This window comes from Gossypium hirsutum, chromosome A13, assembly GCF_007990345.1.
Source record: "Gossypium hirsutum isolate 1008001.06 chromosome A13, Gossypium_hirsutum_v2.1, whole genome shotgun sequence".
In the NCBI taxonomy this organism is placed as follows: Eukaryota; Viridiplantae; Streptophyta; class Magnoliopsida; order Malvales; family Malvaceae; genus Gossypium; species Gossypium hirsutum.
The window spans coordinates 45,888,888-45,894,257 of NC_053436.1; the positions used below are offsets into that span (position 1 = coordinate 45,888,888).

General features: G+C 34.4%; 1 non-coding gene across 1 annotated transcript; it reads right to left on the reverse strand.

Moving 5' to 3' along the window:
- Positions 1 to 4,104: 4,104 nt before the first annotated feature.
- On the reverse strand, positions 4,105 to 4,210 carry LOC121213230 (small nucleolar RNA R71). Its single transcript, XR_005908608.1, has one exon. It is a non-coding gene; the product is annotated as a small nucleolar RNA R71 (small nucleolar RNA).
- Positions 4,211 to 5,370: the final 1,160 nt, after the last annotated feature.

Genomic DNA, 5,370 nt, shown 5'->3' on the forward strand with positions numbered 1-5,370 from the left:
TAGACAATAATTATCACATTCAAACATTTCGGTGACTCGGTTTAGCGGTCCCGAAACCACTTCCCGACTAGGGTCAATTTTGGGCTGTTACAATTCATGTAACACGGAAACAAACATTTTTAACACAAAATACTGAAACAAAAACATTCGTTTAAGACCTGGGTTAAGGAACTCACCTTAAGGTTGATGCCATATCCTTCAATCAAGCTTTCCCTTGCTACTCAAACCCTTTTAAACACCCAAAACATCTCAATCATTTTAGAATCTAGCCAAGACCATTCATCATCATAAAAACTCTAACTTGTTTACATGTAGAGACCATTTAAATAATTGTTCATCTCCTTACCGAAAATGGAAAAAAATCAATAGTCAATTGAAATCCTTAACTTCCTTCTTTTTCTTACATTCACTAATACAAAGAGATTAGAAGACTTACCGCTATACAAGGTTTCCAATTTCTAAGACATAAACCTCAATTTCTCCCCTTCATACACAAGCATTCCTTAATCTTTCTCTCCTACATGGCAAACCAAGAAGAACAGAAAAATAAAGAATCATCCCCGAGAAGAATGCCTCTCCTATATATATAGTCCATTCGACCTTTCATTAAAACCAATTCACGGCCACCTAGAATTGAAGAATAAACTCTACAAAACGAGTTAAGCATGAAAATAATTTGTCACATTATATTGCTCCTAATGCTACCCTAATTATATCTTTTAGCTCACCACCTTATATCCATTTATCCCGCTTTCCTTTGCTCTCCCACCAAAGTCTAGTGTAGAAATCCTGTACAAAAGATGTGGAAAAATGATATTCGCAAGTATACGGGTTAGGATGTAATATAGTTACAATGAAGTAGGTGAGTACTCTGAGGATCGTTCCCAAGAGAGGGGAACACTAAATTAATTCTAACTTATATATAAATAAATCTAATTAATACTTCAGTCAGATTATAGTATGAAAGACTAAAAGAAGGGTTTTTGGATAAATGATAAGAAAATAATAAGAAAATAAATAATAGAAAATAAATGAAAAGAAACAAATCAAATAAGAGAATATGCATCAAATCTGAGCTTGGGTGATTAGCTCACTTTGGTAATTGTGATCAACTATCGTCTCAGGTTTTCTCGTTCAACCAACAATTCAATGCCCAAATAGGATATTCTCATATGTCCACTAAAATACTGAGTCAGCAAGAACTACTTATCTTTTGACCTCACAATCTAGACTGGTTCAGGGTTAAGGTTTTTACGGATAGGTCATACCAATTTTGGGTTAATTCCTACCTTGATGACTTCCTAAGGTTGTCAGGCCTAAGGTTTAGGTTTTTCCTTTCTTAAAAACTTGATTTATTAAGAAATCCCTACAAAATAGTTAATTATTAATACCTCCACTCGCTAATACCCCATTTGAGGATTAGTTCCTTATCAATCTAGTAAACTGTATAAACTTGAATGAAAGAATGAACATGAAGAATAATTTCAAGAGTAACAGTTTAGAAGAAGCCTGATTGTATTGAATTTAAACGTAAAATCCTTACAAAATTTGAGAATAAGTTCAAAATCTGATTTCTTCCCAAAAGCAAATAACAAGAATGGAAATAAAGTCTAAACCCTAAAAGAAAAGAAAAACTAAAGTCTAAAATTAAAGAGAAAATTCTACAAAAGAAAAATATGTCCATAACATGTGTTAGCTAAGCCTATTTATAGACTTAGGATGGTCGTCATCCTTAACCCTAGGTTAGTTGATGCTTCCGAGTTTAAAGTTGGATTGTATGGACCAAGACACCCCCTAACTCATATTAATTTCTCGTACAGACGTGATGTCGTAACACACCAAGTCATTAGTTTGTCGTAATTTGGTGTAGTAGATTAAACTAATTTCCACACTTTAGGAGCTTGAAAATAAGAATTTTCATTAGGATTAATTATGCTTTTGTAAGTTTTCATTAAGTTAATAAAATATGCAAATTGAGTCCTTTATTGACCTTAGGGGCCAAATGAGGCCTAAGGGTGAGCTAATGAATTGTATAAGTGTGCAGGAGACCACCAAAAGACGTAATAGATAGATATTGGTCAGTATGTCGCAACACAGAATGCTCGATGTCACAACATAGGGAGCAGAATGGAGAAATCATGAAACTCCCTTCGATGTCGCGACACAGCCCATAGGCGTTGCGACATGCTCTTGAAGATATCCCAAAAGGAGTACAATGATTGCTATGTTGCGACACAGGTCCTAGTGTGTCGGACATCGACTTTGGATGGGAATTAAACACGAGAAAGGCACGTTTTGGTTTTCACAATCAAACTTAAAGCTCGAGAACGTCAGCTAAACCTACGGTTAAAGATGACGACCACCTGAGATCTATAAATATGTTCATCTGTCACATGTGAAAGACACCATTCACTTAGCATAGAATTAGTCTTTCAATTTCATTTTAGTTTTCTCTTTTCTTAGGTTAAATTTATTTTCATTTTGTTCTTGTTCTATTTTGAGAGATATGTATTATGGAGACAATCAAACCTTATGGATTCACGATTAATCTTAATACAATTAGTCTCTTTTGTAAACCTTATGGATTCACGATCAATCTTAATATAATCAGTCTCTTTTGTAAACTTTATATTGTCGATTTATTTAGCATGTTTTCTTTTTTTATTGATTCTATATTGTCTATGGAAATCATCAGGAACTAATCCCTCTATAGGGGATTAGCGAGTGAAGGTATGACCTTTTAACTATTTTATAGGGATAATCAACGGATCAACTATTTGGAAAAGGAAAAATGTAAAACAAACTCTAGGCCTAATAACACTGGGAAGTCATTAAGGTGGGAATTAACCTAAAATTGGTACTGCTTATTCGTGAACACCTTTACCCCAAATCGATCTAGATAGTGAGGTCGAAAGACAAGTAGTCACTGCCGACTCATTACTCAAGTGGAAGATTGGAAGATCCTGCTGGGATAGCGACTAGTTGATTGACGAGAAACCCAAAGCAATAGTTAATGGGGATCACCAAAATGAGCTAATCACCCATAATCAGATTTGATTATTTCTATTCTTCAATCTCTTGAATTTTAGTTCTTTATGTTATTTTATTATTATAAAAACCCTAAAAAAACCTCTTTTTATTTCACTCTCGTACTATAGCTGAATTAGAGTACTAATTAGATATTTTAGTGTTTAGGTTAAAATTGATCTAGTACTTGCCTCCCTTGGGTACAATTCTTGGAGTACTCACCTACTTCATTGTAACTATATTACAACTGGACCCATATACTGGCGGATACCACCTCATTTATATATATTACTACAATATTCACACTCTAGATGTTAGTATGTCCGAAGGCGGTCAAGTTGTTGTTGCTGTTGATGGGGAGGCAATGTCACTAGTTTGATTTTAATTTTTTCATTCAGAAGGAATAATTAAGAAAATTTTAAATTATAGATATGATTTTTTATTTTTTATTGTTACTAATCTTCTCTTTCTGGGTTTAGTGTATGACTAGTAATAAGGGCACACATATTGTAGCAGCCACAAATCAAGAGAGTATAATTTGAAGAAATTGCTAACAACAATAGCAGCAGCAATAGACGTAAGATCCACCACCACCTGCTGTAGGTAACGTACCACGTGAAAATTCACTGTTTGGCAACGTTGACGATAATGCCTTAGGAAATCCACCAACACCACAGCTACCCAAAAACATGCACATGGCTCGTAACGAGAGAACCTTAAGAGACTACGCACTACCAAGTCTAAATATGGTTCAAGAAAGTATAACAAGGCCAGCTATTACAACGGATAATTTTGAGATTGGGCTAGTGATGATTTAGATGATCCAGAATGATTTGCAATTTTGGGGCACAATGACAAAGTATTCGAATCAACATTTAAAATGGTTTCTCCAACTTTGTGATACTTTTAAGTATAATGGGGTCACTGATGACGCTATTCGTCATCGATTGTTCCCTTTTTCTTTGATAGATAACACATTTTCTTGGTTAGACTCACAACCACTAGGATCCATCACAACATGGGATGAACTCATTGGAAACTTCTTATAGAAGTTTATCCCTATCAACAAAGCGATTCAATTAAGAAAGGAGATTATTGTTTTTAGACAAATGGAATGAGAAAGTTTCCTTGAGGCATAGGAATATTTTAAAACATTGATTCAGAAATACCCACACCATGAATTTCCTGAGTGGATGTGATTGCAAGTATTTTATAACAGGTTGGATACAAATGCAAGATCAAGATTGGACAAAGTAGCAGGAGGAGCTCTTATGATTAGAACGTACAAGGATGCGTACGAGATTATAGAGACCATGGCATTAAACTCTTGTCAGTGGCCAACTAAACGATTTACATATGATCCATAAAACAGCTACGGTAAAAGCTATTCAAGAGGACGATAAGTATCAACTGTTAGTGGATAGACATAACCATAATGAATCTACAAACAATGCACTGTCTATGAATGGAGGAGATAAACCACTTTTCCACTACATCAATATTCCTGCTATAACACCAATAACTTATATCTATCATTGGATTAGGGTTATGGAGTATTATCATTCAATTAAGAACAATCTATAACAAATACCATCAAGTTTACCAAATTAATTAATAAATTCATAAATAATTCAGATTCGAGTACCACATCTATTAGTAATCCGTAAATCAAGCCTACAAGGCCTTAAAATAGTTTAGGAACTGTGACAGCCCTAAATTGACCCTAGTTAGAAAGTGGTTTCGGGACCGCTAAATCGAGTCACCGAAGTATTTGAATATGATATTTATTGTCTAAAATATGTGAATATGAATGTGTGAAAGTTTTAAGCTTCGATTTAGTCGATTGCATGTGAATTTAATTAATAGGACTTATGTGTGACACTTTTAAAAGGTGATAGGTTAATCTATAAGGACCTATTAATGCATGTTATAAAAATGATGGGTTTGGATGTCAAATTGACCAAAATCTAGATGGTGGCCGGCCATGCTATGGGTTAAAGCATATTATAAACATTTTGTGTTAATGTTTTATGTTAGAAATAATAAAATAAAAGGTTAGTAATAAAGTAATGAAAAGGGAGGGGTGATGAAAACAAAGTTGTCTCATCCATGCTCCCCCATTGCCGTGACTTGAGGAAGGAAGAAGAAGAGGATTCTCTTGCTTCATGTTCGGCTGGTTGATGTTTAGGAAGAGGTATGTTTGATGTTATTCCATGAAGTTCATGCATATTTTTAGATGTTAGTTTGAATTCTACCTAGCCCATGGTTTAAATTCTTTTTGCTATTTGATGGAGATGATACTCGGCCATGGGTGTTGTCTTCTTGGTTGGTGTTTGATGTTGT